General features: G+C 40.6%; 1 protein-coding gene and 1 long non-coding RNA gene across 4 annotated transcripts in view; one reads left to right on the top strand and one right to left on the bottom strand.

The window, feature by feature from the left end:
* The window catches only part of LOC109369971, a 16,960-nt gene extending 2,746 nt beyond the window's left edge, over window positions 1–14,214 (bottom strand). For 2 of the 3 annotated variants that reach the window (XR_002119679.2, XR_002119678.2), the window contains exons 1-3: window positions 13,051–14,213; window positions 8,154–8,271; window positions 7,695–7,829 (exon numbers count right to left, since the gene is read on the bottom strand). This is a non-coding gene — a long non-coding RNA (uncharacterized LOC109369971). Of the gene's footprint in view, window positions 1–7,694; window positions 7,830–8,153; window positions 8,272–13,050 lie in introns of all 3 variants that reach the window. The other variant, XR_002119680.2, reaches the window with a different exon arrangement.
* LOC100541675 (contactin-3) overlaps window positions 1–22,685 on the top strand; it is a 125,764-nt gene that overhangs the window by 9,708 nt on the left and 93,371 nt on the right. The gene's annotated exons all lie outside the window — the stretch shown is intronic.

Here is a 22,685-nt window from a genome sequence, read left to right as displayed (position 1 = left end):
TTAATTATTATGAGGAAGTTCGGAGTATTGGAAATCTCTTGGTATTGTCAGTGCTCAATCCCATTGAATGGACCCTACAGATTTCTCTAATTATTCACAAAACATTTTGAGCAGATGTCCATAAAATGAATTATCTGCTGCATGCCAAAAACTACTTCTGGCAGGCAGCGTAGCAGGTAAATAAAAAGAGAGGTTGAAAACATGAATAAAACATGAATAGAAGAGCTTAGGGCATTTTGATTCTCACAACTTCAAAAGCACCAGTGGAATCCATAGAGGTGTAGTAGGGAGCCTCCTGTATGAAAATATGTAGAAAGGAGTCAACTTTGGAGGAAATGCTCTTAGCAAGTACTTCATCTTCTTGGTGGAAGCACTGATGTGCCAGGTAACAGACAACTCTTTCAGGTATGGGATGACAGTAGTTTTCTGTGCCTACCATGGGACACCAAGAGTCTGAACTTCCAGTGTCAGTCTGAGTCCTGTAAGTCACTTGGATCAGCAGCCTAGGTCACTAAATTTAGTAAAAGTTGCAAATTCTTGTAGTTCTTTCTATTCTGTTGTTGGCAAGGGCATCCCTATATAAGCCTTGCTTTCAGTAACCAATTAAAAAACTAAATCTCCTGAGCGTAATGCTTTCCTAATTAAGGCAAGCTGTTTTATGTTGTTAGTATCACAAAAAAAAGTAGCATCTACCTTCTGAACAAGTTGAACATTGCAGTTAGTAAGAATCTGTGAATATAAATGCTATTAAAGAGAGGTATTTAAAGGAACCAACCTTATGTCAGCTGGTGAGGTTCTTAAATGGCATGATTTCAGTCAGATTATATATAGGATAAAACCAAAGAAAATATCAAATATTTGAGAGGAAGGCAGTTTCCAAAGGCTTAGTATCAAATTAAAAAGCACAGTATTCTGTACTGCTTCACAGAATAATAAAAACATTACAGTATTCAGAAACAAGTATTGTCCTACATCCAAATCAAAATCTTGTCATGTTGGTCAGAATGGACTGTTTTTCTGTTTAGAAGAGAAAACTTGTAATTTGTTGGAGGTTCATTAGTAAAGAAAGTAAATACAAGCATAAAACAACATGAATGAATAATTCTGGCATATGGGGAAAGTGTCCACGTGAGAAAGTGGAAGAAAGAAGCATGAGAGGACAGAATGACTCAAATACTGTGACTAAAAGAAATAATAGGCAGGCAGGTAACTTCATAAATAACAGATCAGACGTGGTAACGGTGGTGTCATTAAAAGCAGTGATAAATTAATGCCAAGCAGAGGCCCATTTCTTTGTAATACTTCTGACATACTCAGTGGAGCCATTGTAGTTACTAATTCATACAGGATTATACATAATTGGGATGTGCAATTATAACAGTTGGGGTTCAGAAATGACAACGTTCTCTTTCCTTCAGGGATCTGTAATTTATTCCATCACCTTGAACTTGCATTATACAATATGCCAAAATAAAATTTGCAAATGTTCTCCTAAATCCTGCTATCTTTGGTTCATACTGTATATGTAAAGGAAACATGTTGAGAAGATTAAAAATATGGGGAAGAATTACCATTTTAATACTTGTCCATAAGGAGACAATAGAAGGTTTTCAGCCTCAGTAAATCCACTTTAATTTATGTAAATAGATCAGGCAAAATGGTTCTTTTGCATTGTCTACGTGAAGGCAGTAGCAGCTAGAATTCTAGCTCTACAGAGCTAGAAAGGTCAAGTTCCATTTATTTACCAAAAATGGATCTGGTGTAAGTCAAGATAGATAGTGTGAAAAATCACAGGGGTTGTGTTTTGCTGGATAATGGGAAGACATCTCTACAAAACATTTCCTTACAGCATTAACTCATGTGAAGTCCTATGCAAAAACTGCTAGGAGAAATACCTATGTTTGCAGAAGTGTGGCTGATGCTGTTTCCCTTAGCTTTGAAACTTCCGACTTAGAGATCAATCTTAAATTTGACTAATGGTTTTTTCTCTCTGTGTTGTCTCTCCAAGCTGCTGAGATATTCTTTTCTTCAAACACTTGTTAGCCTAATAATCTGTTTATACAGAATAAATAAAGTGTTGCCATGGGCAACCTAAAGCTCTCAAAAGGAGGTTTCCTAAAATAGGAATTTCTGGGGCAGAGAATGGCTTGTACAGATTTGGTTCTTTCCAACTGTTCCTTTGTCACTGCCTTTGCTCGTGACACTCTTCCCTACGTGATTCAAGGGAATAGTTCTTTTCATATAGGTCTTCTGCTGCTATTAAAGAAGCAGAAACTGGAAAAATGGCTTGCTAGGATGTTCCCTGAATGTTACAGGAGTTGGGTAAGAGCCATGTGAGCAGGAACATGAGAATCCAACTTATGTGAGAAGGTAACTCTAGAGCTGGCTTGTTTATGAGGACATTTAAAGTATGCTGGAGAGTTTTGTACAGGAGCATTCTAGCTATGGGGCTGCTCAGCTATCCTAAGGGGAAGAAAATGGGAGGAGGAGGAGGATCTGGCCAACTTGGGAAATAGAGGAAGATTTTTGTTTTCCCTCATAGCTTTACTTTTTAACACAACATTGTATGTATTTCTTTGTGCTTGAATGGTCTCAGCTACAGAACATGCAGATATGCACATCTATGTGCTTTTCCAGGGGTAGGAGAGGATACTGTGTGTATCCTCATCCCATATGCATATGTAGTATATGACTCTGTTGTCTTCTGATGCTACAGTGAGCAGTATCCCTTTCACATAAGGACCGAAGAGGCACTGGGATACTTTCGTGCTGAGTTATGCAGGATTCCTCACATGGGATCTGCCAGCCTTTAGTTTTGTTCTAATACTTTCTATCTTCCTATAAAGGCAATTTGGCCCAGTGCAAGGACATGGCTTGTGCTGCTGTGCTTTTTGTGTGTCAAAAACCAAAGATGTCAACTGTTATGTCACTGGCTTGCCACTTTTTTTTGCTGTCTGAATTCAGTTTACAATGAAATACTTTGGAACAAAGCCAGAGATAACCTTGAATGTCAGAAATTGTATTTTTAAAGTGATTCTGGATGCACAGGCAGCCAAAGAAGTTCAGTCTCTCTTCAAAGTCATGATGGGAGTATTGTAATGTAGATTCCATCGATTTGCTACCAGTTACTGACAGCTAGCAGGAATTTTTTTATTTTATTTTTTTTACAGTTTCTCCACAGTGCCTGAAGAATAAAAAGTTCACTACTTTAAAAAATAAAAAATAAAAAAAATTGTATTTTCATGCAGATGATCCATCCTAAAAATAGTATCCATGTTATATGTGTATGGTAAAGCTCAATTTTGTATGCTTTAGGACTATGGCAGGATTATAGCACAAATGAAGCTTACACTTAGGCATATACATAATGCCACAGACTCTGATGCATGCTTAAGTGCTTCCTGGTTACTCTTAACTAATTAATTTATTATAGAGAAGCAACAGAAATGCTGACTTGCAATGTGATGACAGTAAGGTTGCTCTAGTTCCGAACTATCCTTGTGTAGGACCGGTGTGCAGGTGTATGATGAATGAGAGTTGACAAGCTTCTACAATGAATGCTTGAAATACCAAAGCAAAGACTACTGAAGCGTAAAAGAAATACTGTACCTGGCCATAATTCAACCCAGCACTCCATTTACAAGTGTAATAAGAGTAATAGAAAAGATTAACTTTCATAGGAAATTAGTTTGTGCGTTTATACAAGTTTGTTACAAAGTTCAGTTTATTCTGGGCTTTGTTTCTACACTTAAGTTATCTGAATGATTTCAGACCATCGGTAATGCTGTGGAATTCTGTACACGGTGTTTATAAGGCTGCTTTCTGCTGGGGACTTGGGTTTTGCAGTAATATCTGCCTTTCAGGCTTAACCATAATACAAGCAGTGCAAATTGCAGTGTGTGCTCATATCCTTTCTTCTGTAAAGCCTTTGGGGCTGTGTCTGGACAAAAGCTGTAGTCGTATGCAGTGGTTTGCATGCTAGAGGGATGTTCTCCAAAATCTGGTTCTATATGGAAGTGATTCAGATGCAATTCACTGTTTGTTCAATACCATAACATGAGCTCTCCTCCACAGCTGCTCATTGTATGAGGACTAAGTGATGTAACACGTAGCCTTCCCTCAAATAGTGTGATTCAATGCACAAAAGAATTGCTTGCATAGTGGAAGGTGTTTCACTTTCTCAGACTACAGAAACAAGGGCAAGAATAGCTCACCCTTAGGATCCATTTCCATCCTGTTACCCTGAACTGATACGCCAGGGATCAGGGTGAAGACTGAAACCCATATTTTCAGAGTCCCCGGGCAATACTGCAGCCCTTGGGGCTTCCTTTCTTCCTGGCCAAAGCTCACAGCCTTATTGCTCTATCAAAAGGCACAAACAAACCAACCCACCAAAACAAGATCAGTGAAGAGGCTGTATTATTCAAATGATACTTAATGCAATATAACAAAATGTGATTATGAAAAGAAAGAAAACTAAATCTTTGTTCTGCTTCTTCCTTCCTCTCAACTTCTGCTCCGTGTTTGAATTCCACAGTTTAAAATAACCCTCATTAAAAAGTTGCTATCAATTGTATCTCCAACAGCTTCATTATTTTTGTGGTCATAGCCTGTCAAAGCTGGAGCAAAACACTGCGAAATCTTTTTCTTTTTTTTTTTTTTTTTTTGGTTGCAGATCCAGGAGCATAAAATACAGCTTGCTCCAACTGTAATTGCTGCCTTGGATTTCAATTGGCCACTTCCTAGCTTTATTCGCAAGACAGCTTTATTGCATTTTGAGATCTGATTATTAACTGTCGTGAAAGCCTTGCTGCCAAGGAGGACTGACATCCCCAATGCTAAACATGGGGAAGCTGTCATCCAAAGGTGACATAGTTCCTGTACTCAAATATCACAGCTGTTTATAATGCCACCGTGGTGCTCCATGGCCACATCAATGCTAAGATATGTCAGAGCCTTGACTGGAGCTGCATGGCCATGTATCTGCTGGTGAGGTGCCTGACTGCATCCTTGGTGTAGGTTGAACTAGCTGCTGGCAGGAGAAATGTTAGGGCTCCGTTGTACACCCAACATGCTTCTCAGGAGCTTCCTTGATTTCATGTCTTCAACTTATAGTTATGTATGTTGTCATCCTTCATCGCTGGTGAGCAATATTTTGCCTTGTATCATGTAGTCCATTTAGGACCACAGAAAAATACCAGTATTACCAGTTAAAATAATTTGGGGTTTCCTCAGACTTTCAAAGTATTTTGTACAAATCTTCCTCTTCAGAACTTTTCCTTTTTTTTTTTTTCTTCCAAGAAGCCCTTGACTCTCTATGACCCCAGCATTTTCAAACTGTGTGTGTGTGTATCTCTGTGCGTGTGTCTGTAAATCTCTGTCTCATATAAATATATCTACTTTTTAAAAATTGCATGTAAAGCTGATATTTGTGTTTTGGCTCACCTCCACTGAAAAGAGCGGGTGCAACAATACTCATGGCTCCTGCTTAAGGCTCTGTATCTTTCCTGGAAGGTTTTCTTCTGTCTGTTCTTTGTAATGCTCATAATAGGCACTCTGCTTTTTTTTCCCAAATAGCTCCAGAGATAACTACTTGGAGGATAATATTCAACTTTGAGGATAAAGACTTTGCAGCAGAGTTGGGTTCTCTATGTAACTGCAAACTTGAATGTTTCATTTCCCTATATATTTGCCATCATTCAGCTCTGTTGTAAATTGTTCTGTGTACTCCAAGTAAACTTTGTATAGTTGAGGTGTTTTTCAAAACCCATAGATCTGAGCTTGCAAATGTCCCGGTTCTGGAAGTCCAGCTCAGCTCCTGTGTGCTGAGCACTTGCATGACTTACACTCTTAACTGGAGGTCCTTAATGTGATGAACCACATCTATGATCCTAACAGAGCTCTTCACTGTAACGGGTTGGGGGAAATGAGGGAAAACATGATTTCTAACCTTTGTGCTAAGTGCATCAGCTCTGGGGATATTCTTAGTAAGGCAAGGGAGGATCTTACCAGAAAGATTCATCCAGTAGTGCTATTAAGTAGCTCCTACATTTCAGAGCTCTTGCAATTGAATTGGAAGTAGTAGAGTCTAAGAAATGATTATAAACATGAGTACACAGGCAATATACTGCTATTTAGTAGAATTACAAGTGTTTTGGACGAGTAACTAAACCAACACAAGAGGAGAGAATCCAAATAAAATTACCTTTCAATGGAAAATGTGAAAAAGTTAATGAGGGTATTTTGAGAAAAGCTATCAAGGGTTTAATCTGAATATCATTGGTGGATGCATAAATAAATGAAGGAAGAACAGATTGCTATCTAGAACTTAAAACCACCTGTAACCCTCTGTGTGTTTTGTTTGTTTTGTTTTATCAAGGAAAAAGAATTTAATGTCTGAAGTCAAAGTTAGACTCAATCAATATGTTCAGGGCTCTTGAGAAATTTTGAAAATAGTTTCCTACTTGTAGTGATTTAGGGCAGTCAGGCATGTAAAAAGATCGATTTGGTTGTGAGAAATCAATGACCTCCCCTGCTAAGATTCCCAGCAAAATGAGAACTTGCCAATTACAATGGGAGTTTTGATAAGGCCAGCAGGAGGAGGATGCTCCAGACTCAAAGAAACAGTGCTGCAATGCAATAGCTGCTATTTTTTGTGCCGTTAGGGTATGAGGGAGAGGCTAAGAATGATATTCTGAACATCTTATCTCGAAACTCCACAATCTCTCATGGCAGATTAGCAGTGCTGATACAAACCAAATAAGCAGAGCTTACACACGCATGAGATAATCATCTCCATCTACTGGTGATGTTTGCAGACCTCTGCTCAGCAGGTGATGGCAGTGCTCCTTCACTGCAGCCTTTCAAACCTCTCATCAAAACTCCCTCTGGCCATAATGCCATGTAAAGTACGACAGATATGTCTGCTCCGAAACCACTGTTTAACAGAACTATTGGTATTTTCTTATTCTTTCAGCACTGTGGTCTGTCCTGTGCAGTGCTAAGCACTGCTATGTGCCACCTGCTAAAATACCTGTTGTAAGGATGTTCTGAGGCTGGGGATGAAGCACTGGGACCTCAGGGTAACCAGAGGTAGAGCGGTGTGTGGGGACTGAGGACCCACTCCCCAGAAACCTGACTGCTGTGGCTTTATGTAGCGCTCAGTGATTCATCCAGAAGGGAAAGCCCATTCCTTCGTTCTTCTGCCTTCCATGAGCAGCGTTTTAGAGGAAAGCCAAATAGCTGTGCCTACAGGATCTCACAGAGATTCCTAAAAGCTGATAATAAGGTCTGACAGTCATGTCATAATTGTTAACAATGATACTGGAGATATGCCAGCAGCCTCACACTCTTGCTGCTTCTCTGGATGAGAGGAATTGCTTTATAGCTCTAAGTCTGCAAACTGAATTTGACATAGAGGGACATTTCTCACAAAGGGAAATACAAAGCAATGCATTGTATTGTGCCAGATTACACAACGGCTTTTAGGATAAAGTAATGAAGAAGAAGAGACTTCAATGAGACTTCATTACTGTTCTCTATACATACAAATATATTATACAGCTAAGAAAGCTTTTAGGAGCATGGTAGAACAGTCTGATGAAAGGCTTGGCAGCAGGTATTTGGAATGGTCCACTTATTTACCACCACTAAAACCAGGAGTGATTGATTCAAGTTTGCTGATGAAATCTTACCTTTTGAAAAGCCATTGCTCATTCTCTGTTTCCAGCACCATGCAGAGAAAAGTTTCTTAAAGTGTAGTTTGGGGCTGTTTGTGCTGCTCTCCTGTACTGCCATTTGTCCTGGTTAACATGCACCCAATAATGTAGCTGTCAGAATAAATCACAGCAAACGATACTTTTTCGTATGGGTGTCACGAATTTCAAAGCTCAAGGCTCTGGGATTTTTTCAGGCCAAAGGAGAAGGTTAGCTCCTTCTAAAATTTGTTGACCCTCAGACAGCCATAACTCTTTAAAACCATTGCCTGAAAAAGGCATCAAAATACAAATCAACGCTATAAAAAGTGGTGTATGAGAACAATGTCCTTTTTGCCTCTGTTTATAATGCCTTTCCAATGGCTTTATGTGAACTCATATAAGCAAGCCCATGCAGGCTTCTGCAAAATTTGTTAATTATTACAGACAGTTGCTTACCTTATTGTGGAAGCTGTCAGTAGACTTAATTAATGGGTTCTTTTTCCTTGTCACGTGGATTTTTTTGATCAGCAGTTTACCAGGTCACACTCCAAATCCTCGGGGTCTCAGTAGAATTCTGGAAAATATATCATGCATATGCTTATGCTTGCTCCTAAACTTGGATAATTTCTAGTCAAGAATTATTACATCAATTTCACAGCACTGCAGATAGAGTCCTGACCACTCCAATTATCTGTCTACTCCTGAATACAGCAGCAGTAACTTCAAGCCATCATAAAAAAGTTTATTAATTTAGCTCCACTGAGAGCCAACCGTTTTACTGCAGTGCAACAGAAAGCTATCTACCACCATGCGAGAAACCCTTAGCTATTTTTCTCTAAGCTTGGCTCTCTGAAAGGACTTTCTAAAATTTGCAAGTATGAATAGTGGGACCTATACAGAATCTGCATGAAAGCCTTCCTAAATCCCTGCAAGAACAAACAAGCATTTAAGGCTAGAAGCTGATATTTTCTTAGTCTCAAAACAGTGCTGGTTGGCTGGGAACTACAGCAGAGTTCAGCTCTCTTTTTCTCATAATTTCTAAGGGCTTTGAGTTTGTTTGTTTACACACTTATTGGTATGTGCTGTTTACCCTTTGAGCAAGTTTTTGCCAGTAACAGAATAGAAACTTCTGCAGTAGCAGAATATAAACTTCCAAGTTCACTCTTAACCATATTCTTCCCAAGACCTTTCCATCTCAATATCCTGAGCACTAAATGTACCTGTCTTTCAAGCCATCTCCAGCACCAGTGCTGGCTGGCATTCCATTTTGCTCCCAGATCATATAGCTGGGATGCCAGGCAGGCTGGTGGGAAGGATAAGGCGGCAGTGAGAAGGGATGCCACCAAACAGATAAATCTGTGCCTCAAATGGCCAGTGCACCACAGAGCCTTTCTTTGTAGAGGAGCTTCGAGCATGCAGGGGTAAGGAATGGGAGAGGAAGCTCTTCGCCTAGGCAAAATGGGATGCTCACCCCAAGGGGAGCAAGTGCCAGAGGTGGGGAGAGCTCTCAGAAGGTCTAACTGGACAGAGCTGCCTCCAGCATGGTGCTTGTTCTGTGCCTTTCATATGCCAGAAATCCCACAGGGGAATCTTTTTCCTTTGCCAGAAAGGTGGGTCTGGAATTCTCTTTTGAGAGGATTGCTTTGTTGACAGCAAGAATGATATTTTTCTGCTAGAGATATACTGACCAAAGTGTTAAAGCAAAACAAAATTCCCTAGATTGTGGAAAGCTGGCTGCAGCAGCAGAAACAGCCATTAAAACTAATCTGTCTTTACAAACTGATCCCCACTAGTTATTTCAGATGTAGAGATTCTGATGCGCTCTTTGAAAGTGTTAGTTGTCGTGAGTATTGAGATGCAATTATACCAGTAGCTTTTCACTTTGCATTTTTTTGCTTGTTCCAGCATCTGAAACCTGAAATTCAAAGCCTGTCTTTGAATCATGTAAGACCACTGCCGGAACTGGTAGCTCCACTGCCACAACTTCATCAGCTATGCCTGGACCAAGGGGAGCAATCCAGGAGCAAGATGCAGGATTGCTGTACCCAGAGCAGGGCTCTCAGGGTCTGCAGATCACCTTAATGTGCCTGCTGAGGGTGTGGAGCCTCGTGTAGTGAGTGCTGAATAACGAAAGGCAGGTGGGGTTTCTACTGCTCTCAGAGGTTATGCATGAACCCCCCCTCCCTCAGCAGTCAGAGAAACAGAACGCAAAAGCACTGACCCAGATTAGCTGCTGAAAGTGGGAAGAGGAAAACAAGCAACTCCTGTCCATCACTCCTAACACTGCTGAAACTGACTTTAGAGAGACGTGTACCCGAGCACATTGCCCAGGGTAAAGGCCATGCTCCATTTCACATTAATATCAAACTTATTTTGAGAAGTCAGAAGGTCTTCCTCTGAAGTGAAGATGAGCTGTTGCAGTGCATGGACTATTACTAGCACAGATGCTCCAGGTTATGAAAGTGCAAAGGCAGATTCGTGGTGTTTAAGTAAAAATACCAGCGACGAGGCAAAATGGAGATTAGAGAGGGGTAAAAACAAACACGTAATAAGGAACCGATGTGAAGTAACGATCTGAAGACTGCTTCAAAGCCACTTCAGTCAGTGAGTTTTCATTTTCCACTTGTTTCAGTTAGCTTTTAATCAGGGTAATAAAGGAGAGACAAAAATAGATGAATGGAAACCAGAGAGGTGTAATCAAAATGTATATATTAATTTGGAAATGGGACGTAAGATGGACACTTTTACCTTACACTGTGATTAATTTGATACTTTTGAAGATACTTCGAACAACAATCACGCTTTAATTAGGAGAGAACATAATAATCTAATAGGCTTTGCAGATTTCTGTAGTAGGCTAACTATAGAATATATCACCTATAAATTGAGGTTCAAAAGGTGACATAAGCTCAGAATATTAAATACCATCATCTCTCCCTTAGTTGATCTACCTGTTATAGCAAAATTTATTGCCAATCTGGCTGCAACATCTGCATAACTAAGGGACTTGTTAAAGAGAAATGAAACTTGTCTTTCTGCCAGAGTTTGAAGAGGCTTAAACAAAAATTAATATCTGTAAGTTTTCCTGGAGCGTTTTTGAGAAATTATCTGTCTGGGAATACCTGCTGCTTTTTGGAGGGGGGAAAGAGGGCATATTTCACAGTGGACCTAAACTTCTTGTGTAGAAATGGTGATGCTTTGGTATGTTTACTTCCAAAGTTTGATACTGTTGTTAAGGTAAATCTATGCTAATCAAATACAGTACTAACAAAACCAATCTGATACATGGTCTGTGAATCTATGAAAATGGACCATAGTCACTGTATTCTCAAAAAGCCTCACATGTTGATGCTAAATATAAAGCAGGTGGTTGCTATTGCAAAGTCCATTGTTATGTGCAAGTATAAGGTGGCAATTCAGACAGCTCTGTCCTTTGGATCATACATTCTGTCTAGTATGGCTATTGGAAAAATACTGCAGGAATAGGAATGTTATAGTTGAGATGGCCTTTGGATGCACACGTTGTGCTTAAATGTCAATAATTTGACAAATCAACTATGACAATGTATAGGGATACTGAAGTATTCACACTTTTCTTTTATGTTCCTGTCCTTGAGGGGGAAAATGTGTTTGTATGTGTGCATGGCCCAGTTTTAATAGTGATTGCTTTTTATTAAAAAAAAAAAAGAAGTCCAGTTTCAGAGGTGTTTATATGTTGAACAGCAAATCCAGAATTCATTCAAGTAGTGAGAAGATGAATTTGGCTGAAATTCTGTGTATGTATGATATCTCAACTTTCACTTCCCAAACTTTCAGTGAAGTCACAAAGAAATCTCTGTAAGCAGCCTGGTACTCCTTCAAGGATGAGTATGAAGCTACCTGGACTGAATATGCTAAAATTCCCATCTTGACAGTTAACCACTTAACAATTTCTTTCAATAAAATATCCAGCTGCTTATAGTTAAACATGTTAATAATTCTCTTTCTGAAAATTTGGAATCCTCAAGTTCCTTTTAATTACTAGATTAAAAGAGACAAATAGTGCCAAGCTATTTAGTCACTTGATGGCATGCTGCTTCTCCTTTCATCACTGAAATATGATGCCTACAGTTTCTACTACTTGTGATAATAGACCCTGGAAAAGAAAATAATCTTTATTATTTAATTTTTAAGTCTGAATTCGTTATTCTTTTCTCAGTGCTCCTCACTGAGAACTGGGCTGTTCTTCATTAGCCAGCAGGAGGCACGAGTTCCGTTTACTGAGCAATGTTAGACTTGCTAAGAAAGATGCCAGAACTCCAGGCTCACAGTACAACGACTGCACTGCACATTCTGAAGTCTTGAACTTAAAATTGCAAGGGGCAGAGAAGAGTCATTTAGAAGAGAGCAGCCAGTGGTGCAAATTTAGATCCCAGCTGACAGTGCTGGGGATGGTTAAGTGCTGAGATACCGAATTCATGACCTAGAAAAAGAAATGTTGATTAGCCAGTAGTTGGTGGAGCTCCAGAAACCAGGTTGCTGAGCATTTTTTTTTTTTATTTGATCAAATCATTCCATGGACTGTAAAAGATAGAGCGGGTAGATGACTTGAATGTCTCCAACAATGTACAGACCACTTTTTATTCCTGTTCAAACTGTGAGAAACTCATTCACGTAATTTCTGAACAGCGAGGACTGTGAACAATGATTTTCTTTCATAATGCTTTGGTTGTTATGACACCTTCTGGTTGTAAATTTCAGTTAATTAACAGTAATTGTTATATCCAGAGCATCTTTGAGGCCAGTGTGATGCAACAAGTGAAGGTACCATCACCTTCTTTTCATGCAAGTCCTTCTGTACATGGCAAGTTCATGTTCTGTCATGCCCACGGGGACAGATCTTTTCTTCCTGACATACTGACACAGACAGAACCGAGATGCTTTGTGGCTGTGGAGGCTCAAACTTCCAAGTGGCAGTCATGCAGCTCCTTCATGCATATTTGATTTCTGCCTTGAGTGGTAATATCCTTGCTTTTAATGTATGTGCACATTGTGCAGTTGCTGTGGGAACCATATCTTTGAGGTTACATGATTTAAAAAAAAAAAAAAAAGGATAGATTCTATTTATTTTGCTTATGAATCAACACGTTAATATTGATGCAATGGAAGAAGAAAGGAAAACAAACTTCTGAACAGAAAGCACAACATCAAACACAGATCTGTTTGTTTTTCTCTACAGCAGAGTTCCCACAACAGGCACAATTGCAGCAACAGAAAGGGAAAAAAAAATGTACGAAACAAGAGAAGACAGAACAGGATAAAGCAAGCAGCAGACAGCTGAGTAGTTAATTTAAGTTGTTAAGACCATGTTTACCAGTCGTGCGCTATGAGATTGCAAAGTATCGTGGCATCTTCTGCTGGTTCTTGCTATGGGATCCCAGGCACTGAAGCTCACCCAAGACATGAGGTCAGTGCAGCAGTCTGTTTGATGCTGGTGCCATGCCGATCCCTCGGGTCTGGGTGGTCACAGAGAGGGGTTCTGGAATGGCCAGCCAGGCTTCAGGTTCTCCTGAGCTCCCCTGAGTGAGGACTGCAGAGGAAGGATCCAGTATTGTCTTCCTATGTATTAGGGCACGAGGAGAGTTTAGATGGGCTGGTTTAGCACTTCCTTCTCAGATGTGCTTTTTCTGTACTGCCATTATGTGAGCTACAGCCACAGGAGGTGTGTGATTTCAATGAAATGTGAAAGGAAAAGGGAATTCTTGCAGCTGAGGGGGCTGGGTGCGAGCCGGGCAGGGCTGGGAAGCATGAGGGGTGTGAATATGTATGAGACTCTAATTGGCTCCCATATGTAATCAAGGTGCCTACAGTTCCAGGAGCATCACCTAATTGTTGTAACCAATTAACAAGTTGGAGTCTCCTAGAGCCACGCTGTCCCATGCAATTCGTTCCAAGAGCAGGGAGAGGAATAGCCTGTGAGAGCTTCCTCCAGATTAGAGTGCTTGGGGCTCCTGGCTCATGGGTAGAGAAAGTCATACTGACATTGTCCCAGCGTCACCTCTTGATCTCCTTCGGGTCACAAACTGGCATTGTCTCTTGGTGTTCTCACTGTGACAGAGGCCCATGCTGCAATAGGTTGCGCTTCCCTGGTGCCAGGGCAGCCTGGTGTTGCTGTCAGGCCTGGCTGCGTTAGGAAGCACTGAGCAGCAATAGGCCCTGGTTCTCAGAGTCTAAGAACAATTGCTTTTCCTCAGCTTAATGCATTTGTCACTGCAGCGTTCGTGTGTGTGCCCAGGAGATGCCAGGCTGTGCTGGGGCGCTGTGGGCACATAGAATCACCAGGTTGGAAACAACCTGCAGAATCATTTAGTCCAGCTGTCCTCCCATTACCATATTAGACCTGGCAGCATCCTATTCTTTGTGGCATTTGAGCAAGCATCCCTCCTTACCGTTCCTCTTCACCACCACTGCTGATTGTAGGCTTGCTGGATTTTTAAGTGCACAGTCCACATGCTTTTGTCTGCCTCCTATAACTATCTTAATCATTTCTCTCTCTCTTTTTTTTTTTTTAAATTCCAATTCAATTTTCCTTGTGGTTTCATGCAGAACATAAGGCTGCTTTTCTTCTCCCCCCCCAGTCCCTCCCAGCATTTCAAGTCCCTTCACCTGCTTCTCTGATTGTTTCCCTCTGCCTGGTCCTCCTGTTTTCTCCTCTGGGCCATTCCCAGTGCCTTTACCCACTCATACTGCTGCATCTTTCCTTTTCAGCATATTTGAACTGCAAGTCAATAGAAATGTTCTTTGATATCATCATGTGATATATTTAAAAAAATAATGTTTTTTACTGATTCAACAAAGATTTATAGTAGATTTTAAGTAGTCTTTAGACTGGAAATCTAAGGGATTTTTTATTTGTCCATAACAGAAATAAAGCTAAATCCATTTGGAATGCATAGCAAATCAGTGCAATACTCATGTCTGACACAATAGTATTTGCTTCTATTATAACACAAGTCAGCAGAGAGAACTATACTGTAAGCACAAGAGCCTACCCTCTGCTTCTGTGTATGCTTACAGCTCATTTTGGTGACACAGATTTCTCTGGCAACAGGGCACTTAATAGTGGACCAAGATTCCCAAAACCCCATGCTATTTGTCCCTACCTCATTTCCAGATTCAGTTATTTACGAATAAAGCCAGTTACAGGGTACATTAGAACTTAATTCTGTGATTAATGATTTTGCTTCTGCTGGTAAATAAACTCCCTTTCTACTACAGAGGGACAGTGTTGGAGCCAAAACAAGGGGCAAGATTATGCTGGCCTCTTCATCTGCTGATTATTATGTTTTCTGGAAGGTAATTATTTTCCCTCCTCTCTGATCGATGTAGTCTGATATCCATTTAATCTGCAGTCTGTAGCTACCACATCCTACAAAAGGCAGAAACACGAGGAACCTGGAATGATGTGTTTTCCCACTGGGCTTAAAGAAAACTGTGGAGCAGACTTCCAGGCCGTTGCTGTTTTCCACGTGGATGTTGCAGCTATTTTAAATAAGAACGTTGTTGCCACCGTATTGAATGGATTTTATATGATGGTATAAATATGTCAATTAGTATTTCAATTAGCATCCATGACTAATCCTGCCCACGCTGGGAAGTTGCAGTATGCGAGTTTCTTACCAAAGGGTATGTTTTTGTTCCTTTGTCATTCAACTCTACTGTTAGTTGGCAAGTTGAATAGTGGGGGATAGGACAGAAAATTATGAGCTTTCTTTTTCATGGGAGGTGAAGGATTGGGTAGAAACGTTCAGCAGAGGGCGAGGTCCCAATTCTCCTGCACTGTATGAAATTCTATGTTCTATTGCACGTTGTGCATCAACTCCTACAGACTTTCTTTCAAATGGTTGAATGCTCCCAAGTTTCTATGAACTTTGTAAAGGATTTTGTCATACAGTTTTGTTCTCCTGCTCTCTGGCTGATTTCATACTTCCTTAAAAGTTTCATTAAATTGCTTATCCTTAACTCTACTGACATAGCATCCATGCCATCATCCTCATCTATGGCAAAGCCACTTTGTATTGCCTTAACAGTGTAAGTGGTCTTTTTTTAGCTTAAAATTCTGTGAGAAATTAATCTGCTGATGTTCCACAGTGAGAATAACGTAGTCTTCAAATGTAAATAGAGCCAAAGCAATGAAAGGAAATGGGTTCATGGTGCTCTGTTCTGATACCCCTGGGAAGAAGGGATTTCTCATTTTTCATTATTTCTATTTTGCCGGTAGAGGGCACAAGAGCTTAAATCACACGCACTCCATATGCGGTGTGTTGTGCTGAAAGCAATTTAAAAAATAAAAACAAATATAAATCTGTTTCCATTAATGAACATTTAGGGGAGTATTGCTGCATTATCAGAACTGCTAACAGCAAAAAAAAAAAAAGGTTTAAAGGATGTTGTGTTCCAGAAGTGCAAGAGTGTTTGGGTCTTGCTGTAGTTTGCTGGCAGAAAGCAATGCTTGGGGCATTGCAGTGAAGGGAAAGAAGGATAAAGAGACAGCAGTGCATTGGTTATAGTACAATCTTACTGTAAAATCATCGAACACAAATTAGCTGCTTGTAGATACTGAGAATTAGAAGGCTTGGGATTTGTGTATTCTAATTTTATATATAAAATTTGGCAAACTTTATTAAAAAACAAAAACAAAACAAAAAAATAAAAAAGCAAACAAAATCTGCACTGGAAAATCAATTCTTGGGGTAATTTTTGGTTGTATTGTTCTATGTGATATTCGTGGAATGGAAATGAGAGAGAAGGAAAAACCATGGGCTTAAAAATGACCAAAAAAAAAACCCATTGTATGCATATCTCATGACAGTCTTGGCCCAGTGCTTATTTCTAGAAAGGCTTTAAAAAATCCCCAATTCAACAGATTAGTGGCTTACCTAGAATTGTAAATGAACAATTAATTAACAGTAGGACAAAGTTTAACAACATTCAGATACGACTGCAACTTTCTTCTCCTTTCTGCGCAGTGTCTGTACATTTTTGAAGATATCTACGTGCAATATTTAAAACTGATTTTTCTTGTCTTGTTGCTCGCTTTTGCTGAAGTGCTGCAGCCGAGGAGCAGCTTTCCTCGTGCCTGCAGTTCCTCTCGCAATACTCTGTGTAACTAAACTGAGCAGCAGAATAACTTAGAGTTACAATTGCTTACTTACTAAGTGTGTGTTCCAACATCTCCAAATCCCTCTCAGTCTTAACATGGTGTGTCTCTACAAGGTAGGACTACAATGATTTTCCAGTTGAAGACAAGGAGAAACAGCTGTCTGGGGACTTCTTCCCTCCTGGAATGTGTTTTAGCAGTGCAGGGACACAGTGCAAACACAGCTTAATGCTTCGGGTGATTAAATATAATGTGAATCAGAAACTGTATTTGTTGGACTTTGTAGCTGTATGCATTACATATATGAAAAACGTTGATAATTTTAGAATAGGTATGCACAAATGATAATTAAAAGCTCTGATTTCTGTATTTGGAGTTGGATGGCAATGCATTCCTTAAGTATTTCCAATACAAGTTCCATAACTCATTTGGGCCCGCCAGACAACACGATGAGCACCTGAATGCCCTCAGGATCTTCCTTTTCATTTTAGAGTTTTCTGAGGTTCTTTTACAATTGTTTTCAGTATGTAAAAGTCTGCAACTGCCCTCGTGTTGAGATCCAATGACATTTTGGTTGGAGGTCATTAATAATACTGTTTTCCTTATTGTTTCTGTTCAAAGTGCACTTGCACAGAGCCATTTGTATTCATTACAGATGCAGAGTCTTCCCATCAGGGTATTTATAGATCTCAAAATTATTAGTGCTTGATTTAGGAAAGCATTCTTAAGCAAGACAGGAGCTACAGCATACGTTTTCATAGAGACAGAGGTAAATACTGGCTGAAATATTTCACTGAATTCAAGTTCTTGGGACACTTTCCATCTAGCTTACTGTTCAGGTATGCTGCTTTTCCTTTTTTTTTTTGGTCATAGGTTGGCATTATTTACATTCGTGGTTTTCTCTGCCTGCTCCTGATCCTGCTGACAAAGTTTAACATTAAGTGCACTTACTCTTATTTTTCTTCGGGCATGTTTGGAATGCCTGAGTAGACTCATGAATGAGATTGCATGATGCTAAAACCCAAACCTACTTCCTCATGTTACAAGTAGAAGAGTCAGGTGATTTTCAAGACCTACAGACAGAACTACACTGCTGGAGCACAGCTCCGTGCTTGCACAGAGGATGCTACATAAGTAGCTGAGGGGTGATATGATGAAGATAATTCCTGGGTTTGGGTGTTGTGATGACTGCCTTGAATTTCCCAGCTAGAACTGAAAGCTTTGGAGGTGACTAAAACTCAGCATTGCATTTGGAAATAAATGCCGTGCGTTACAGAAATGAAAATATGTATTCTTGTAACTTCTGTTGAGCATAATGAAAAATCATTCAGGCTAAGAAGGGAAGGAGGAGCAGCCGACTGTTTCCTCCACTCCTCCTGCATGATCACATTTCAGAATGCTTTTAAGGAGTATTTCTTCACTGCTCAAAAATTTACTAACCACATCTTTACTGGCAATGGCTGTCTCTGCTTTGGTTTCTGTCTTCCAGCCCTTAACAGTAAACTCAGAGTGGTGCTTTGGATGCATTTAAACGCTGGGTGTTCATCTCCCAGCATGAGATTGGAGTGGTTTCCCATCCTGTGAGAGCCCTCATGCCAAGAGAGCTCCTTGGGTTCGGTTGTTGTGAACAAATACCCCACTTCTCCACTGCATTCTTGGTAATATTAAAGCATCAGATTTAGAAAACATTCTAAATTTAGCAAAGTGCTGAACTGTGTGTGAGGCACTTTGTTTGAACAAAGGATGGCAGGGGTTGTGGGAATATAACTTTGCATTTAATTCTATTTGATTAGGAAAGCTACCAGTCTGTCATTTAGCTTTCAGGACAGCCTTAAAACGTCTTTGCCTTCCACTGAGTTGCTAGTCAGGCCTCCAGGCATCAGGTTTGCTTCTGCTTAGCATTTCAACTCAAGGTTGCCAGTTAATACATAATGATAAGAACAGATCCATCGCATTTTAATAGATATCACAAAATCAGGCGGAAGTACTGTGAGATTAACTTGATATATAGGGAAGTAATTCTGTTTTAATGCCTAGTAGCTGCAGATGTTCAGATTACTGTAATGTTATTAAAATGAGCATCTATTAATAAACAAATATTTCAATGACACATTCTGCAACAAAAACAAAACTAAATTACCTGTTTATCGGAATTTGCCTTCAGTGATTCATTTCTACCAGGAAAATGCCTGTACGTCTGCAAATACCATGTTCTCACCCTGTCCTCTTTCCCATAATTCACAGATTACTTTTATGCTTCCATCTACCAATATGTAAAATCATTTCACCATTTTAATTTTCTCTCTCTGTGATTCCAAGATATTGTCTATCAGTTTGCACTCACTGGGCACTTAACCTTCCTATTATCATTTTCTTTCTGTATCGTGCTCTCTGGTATGACAACACATAATTCACTTTCTTTTATCAGTTTTGTATTAGTCACTGTGGTCTGATCTAGGTTCTGGCTGCATTAAGGAAATTTGCATCCATACAGCAACACCGCTGTGGTTATCACCAGCATAAACCTTTAATGCATACAGCCCGTGTCAGGGCAAAACGAGGCTTTCAGTGCTGCCATTTAATCCAGTCACATAATTAATTTCCTTAACACAGACAGGGCCTCTCATTAGCCTCCCCCTCCCAGTCCTTCCCCCTGCTGCTCCAAACACCATTTGCACTCTCTGTTTATTAGCACCAACAGGAGCTCATGGAGACAAGGAAATGAAATTTTTAAGATACTGGTGATTCAATCAATTGCATTTGATGCCAAAGTAAGTGTTACCATTGACTCCACTGAAATTGGGCTAGACTGTTGCAGGATGCTTCTAAAAATGCTCCTCCTGATGCCTCCTACACTTGTGGAGAGCAGAGTTATACAAAACAGTGGTATAATGTAGATGGCCATTGGTGTGGGGAGTATGACCAGCACTGCTGTCAGTGTCACATAAATGCTGCAGTGACTGTGGAGCAAGGACAGGAGGGCGTGCAGCTGATGGCCTGGCACAGCCACAGCAGGTAGTTCTGGGCTCAAGGAGCTTGTGGATTACCTTGTGATGTACAGATCCAAAACACCTAGCTACTGCATCTGATGTTGGCGCTGAAGAAGTGCAACAAGTATTGGTTGTCCCTGCAGGGCAAGACCTCAGGGAAGTGGGCATCAACGTTGGCTTAGAAAGAGAAACACTTATTAAAAATGAGAATGATTGGCTATGCGTTAGACATTTTTAAATATGAGGTTTTGTGAGTATTACTGGAGAAAGTAGGTTGTTATATACCTTCAACTGCATCCAAAGCATCTTATATTTTGTCTGTATATTTTGGTCATTGACATTATTGTGCCTGAAAGTGTGATTGGAAAATGAAGTCTGTAAAAACCCTTATACCCAAAAAGATGGAAAACTGTTTACAACTGCTTATCTAATTTTTAAAATTCTGTTGCCTAGTGGCCACTTCAGATTGAAGGAACTGATCAGTCTGCTTTCAAAGAAACAGCTTAGTGGTGATTCCAGTCCAGTGGTGATGGCAGAGCAACAGCCTGCTGGCTACATATCCATGTGACCCTACAAGTCTTTTGCAAAGCAATTCGGTTTAAGCTTGAGGTGACTTAGTTGGTATTTTTGCCAGTGGACAGGAGAGTTTTTGCAATTGAAGGTGTCTAGGAGACAAGCTATGATTGATTTGTTTCCTGGAGGAAAGTGTGGTGGATCTGAGCCTACTTGTTACTGGTGGCTAAATTCCCATCTAAAACCAGGAAAAAACAAGGGCTGTCAAAGCACATTGCAGACAACAGCACAAAGCAATTCTATAGGAAATGCATGTGCTGAAAGTGAAGGTGGAAAGCATTACTTGAAAGCAGACATAGCAACTATGGCAGTTGGCAGAGCTGTGTGAGGGCTGCAGTCAGCAGAGCAGGTGCTCTGATAGCTGTCATTTGTGCCAGCTGATACCAGGATGGAGGTGGTTAATTTGAGTCTCCCAATCAGATTATTAATTATTAACTGGCAAGTTTCTTAGCTGATTTGCTTAAATATCATATTCATTTATCTGCTTATACCCATGCCACGCTCATAAATTAAAGTTTCCTTTTTTTTTTTTCCATGTTAATCCTTGAGAAGCATTAATTAGACAACACTACAGCAGAAGCATTGTTGTCCTTCTCATGTAATTCCTGTGATATGCTGTCAGTGATGTTTGAATGACAGTTGGGAATGAAAAAAATCATTAGGCTGGAAGCAACGTGAGACGTTTAATTAAATTATTATTGAACGTGTGTATTAGAGAAGCATTCTGGAGATCTGGATGGCAGAAGGGCATCGTGGTGTCAGGTACTGTGTGGAAAATGTGCCATTTAGCCTCAGTCTTCTGTCTGCAAATTGATTATCCTCACAAGTGTATGGTAATATAGCAAGTTTGCAGTGTTTCCTGAAATGAATAATACAGGAAAAAATACTTGCTAAGTGACTATTTCTAAGTATTACAAAATAAGTGAGGGAAAGTGTGCTCTATTTTCTTAACTCCTCTTCCCAAAGGTTGGTCAGTTCTTTGACCTCGCAATCTCATAAAGTGCTTGTCTGGCAAACTTCAGAAAACCTGCATCTTTTCTATGGAGCAACTTGCTACCTGTGATAGGGAATTGAAGTCCCTCACTTAAATAATTACTGAAACTGAAAAATGTGTTAGTTGGCAGAGGAGGCAGTCAAAAGGTGGGACTGGGTGGGAGGCAGACAAGAACACTGGGGAAGGCAAACTACAAAATGCATTCTCAACGTTTTCACTCCTATGGTTGCTCAAGCATAAAATAGTGGCATAAAAATCCTGTGCTGATCTGGCACAGCTGATGCTAACAAGTTGAGAGCCACGCCATAGGGCTGTGACCCTGCCAGCTCTCACATGCCCAGAAGAACCAGGTGTAATGAAATGTGAGCACGCCAGGTGTGCAGAGCTGCCCATGGCATTTTGGGCTTTGCTCCTTGTGGACCCACGCACTGCAGAGGCATTCATAGCTGTTGTTGTGCCACCTGGGCTGGGGTCTGCTGTAAAACTAGAGCTTGGCCCTTGTCCTGTCCTGAGGCTTTGTGTAAGAATGCTTAAAAAAGGCAATTGTAGGCAAAAGCCCAAAGTGGATTTTAAGACATAGGATGGAGTTTCCATGCTTCAGGCCCTCGCCTGGCTGGTAGCAACAGACTGAGCTCCTGCTCTGTGCCAAAGCTGAGCTGAGCCATATTAGTCTGCGTCTCAGTGCTCAGCTCATGAGTGGGGAGCTCGTTATATCACACTTACTCCATCACCTCTATGAGTCCTATGTGATTGCACTCTGCCAATTAGAAACGTCTCATAGTTTTTCAGAGATAATTTATTTTTCTGACATCCCTTTCTCAGAGCGGTGCCATATTTCATTACAGAAGCGATTGCATTTCAGCGTCAGACAGCCCTTAATTACAGATGTAGATATTCACAGAAAGGTAACGACGGTCTCCTCGGGTCCTCGCAGCGCATGGGATCCCAGAAGCCGTGCCAGCAGTTGGCACCTTCCACGAAATAGAGCTAGGGGGAAAGAGGGGCAGCGCGTGCTTCACTGCACCGTGCATCGCCCTGCGCGGCGAGAATCCTGGAAGATAACGGGGTCTTGGGAAACGCACTGCTGGCTGTCGTAAGGGGCTTACAGGAGTTCTGCTCAGCTTCGCTGCAGCTGCGCAGCTCTAACAGCGCGATCACCTGGCGCGAGGCTCAATAAAACATCTACCCGTCTCATGCACGGAGACTGACGCGAACCTTTGAGTCTGGGCTAAGCAGCCCAGCGATCACACCAAGTTTTTGCCGAAGCTCCGCACGCGCTGCCCCTCCCTCAG

The sequence above is a fragment of the Meleagris gallopavo genome, chromosome 14 (assembly GCF_000146605.3).
Source record: "Meleagris gallopavo isolate NT-WF06-2002-E0010 breed Aviagen turkey brand Nicholas breeding stock chromosome 14, Turkey_5.1, whole genome shotgun sequence".
In the NCBI taxonomy this organism is placed as follows: Eukaryota; Metazoa; Chordata; class Aves; order Galliformes; family Phasianidae; genus Meleagris; species Meleagris gallopavo.
The sequence above is the reverse complement of the archived record's forward strand: the minus strand, read 5'-3'. Positions and strand labels throughout refer to the sequence as shown.